This window comes from Dipodomys merriami, unplaced genomic scaffold, assembly GCF_024711535.1.
Source record: "Dipodomys merriami isolate MVZ:Mamm:240054 unplaced genomic scaffold, mDipMer1.0.p SCAF_100, whole genome shotgun sequence".
Taxonomy (NCBI): Eukaryota; Metazoa; Chordata; class Mammalia; order Rodentia; family Heteromyidae; genus Dipodomys; species Dipodomys merriami.
Genome location: NW_027202272.1, coordinates 385,672 through 387,051, shown reverse-complemented (window position 1 = coordinate 387,051; position 1,380 = coordinate 385,672). Strand labels below are relative to the sequence as shown.

At 30.7% G+C, this 1,380-nt stretch overlaps 1 pseudogene; it reads right to left on the bottom strand.

The window, feature by feature from the left end:
- Positions 1-554: 554 nt before the first annotated feature.
- Positions 555-651, bottom strand: LOC138806900 (U6 spliceosomal RNA; annotated as a pseudogene).
- Positions 652-1,380: the final 729 nt, after the last annotated feature.

Here is a 1,380-nt window from a genome sequence, read left to right as displayed (position 1 = left end):
TTCTTCCAAGTGAATTGCCTGCATTGGATGTCAAAATGTATTCAATAGTTTTTGTATACATGTATAATGATTTCTTCAGAGTTTGTGATTTTTTAATCAGAAACAATTTTAACTTACCTGTTGAAATGAGTAGTACAGAAACTAAAATATTTCTGGTGCTTGTCTGAAAAAGTATATTTTAAAATATACTATATTCTATGTTTGCATAATGTTCATAATTTACTTTATTTTCTCCTAGATATACTTTGAATTCTACATTATTTTATAATATTTAGGTTCATTAATGTGTCCTTTCTGATTGCATTCCATATAGAAACAGTTTGATTCCTTTTTTTCTAGGTCTTAATATTATTTTTCTTTGGGATAAAATGACAATGTTGTCTAATTTGAAAAGTTTTTTAAAGTTTATGCTATGTAAACGCCTTTCTGAGGTGAATATTTAATACACTGATGTCAAACTAAATTTAATTATATGAATTACGTGTATTGTTACAGTTGAAATTTTGTAATCAACTTTTTAATAACTGTTTTTCATTTCTTGCATCTGAAGAATGAAACATATGGAATACTTCTCAAATTTTCATATTATCCTTGTGCAAGTGCCATGTTAATCTCTGCATTGTAATTTGAGTATTCGTGCTGCTGAAGCATGTAGTATCCTCTAAATTTAAGTAGATAATGATGCAATCTTTATACAAGCCTATATCTATGGGTGCCTACTTGTAACAAAGAAACTGTATTGTTCCGAACAATGCTATCGATCTTATTTCCCTAAAATTCTGTGAATAGCAGAAAAAATTATATTGATCAGTCAATTGCTCACATTTGCAAATTTTTTGTCAATGACTATCTTAAGTCTTTTTATTTGGAATTTGATCGTACTCTCAATTATTTATAGATAGGTCCAAGGTGATGGCTTTTTCAAGAACTTATTTATCCAACTGTGTTAGCTATGTGGACCTAATGGATTCAAAGTAAGCGTTGCTTAAGAGGTACTTCTAAACTTCTTCAGCTGATATTTTCCCAAATGAGGTGTTACTGTCACAAATGTCTACCTGAGCCTTTACCCTTCTTCCATGTGGGAACAGACCCACCAGAATATCTTACCCTGACAGCATAGATTGTCTTACTAGAGCAAAACTAATCTTGGTTACAAGGGATCATAGAGAGATGAACAGTTCAAACAGAACTGTTCAGACTAGAAGGTATTTTATCAAAATATAATTGTTTATTATACATTCCATTTCAAAAGTAGCTAAAGCCAAGAAGGTAAAAAAATTGTTCATATGCATGATTACTTAATGTCCTGGCCTGTCTACCATCCAACCAGGCAGGAACTTAAACTACTGCCTTTTTATCACCAAATATTTTCATAGTTGC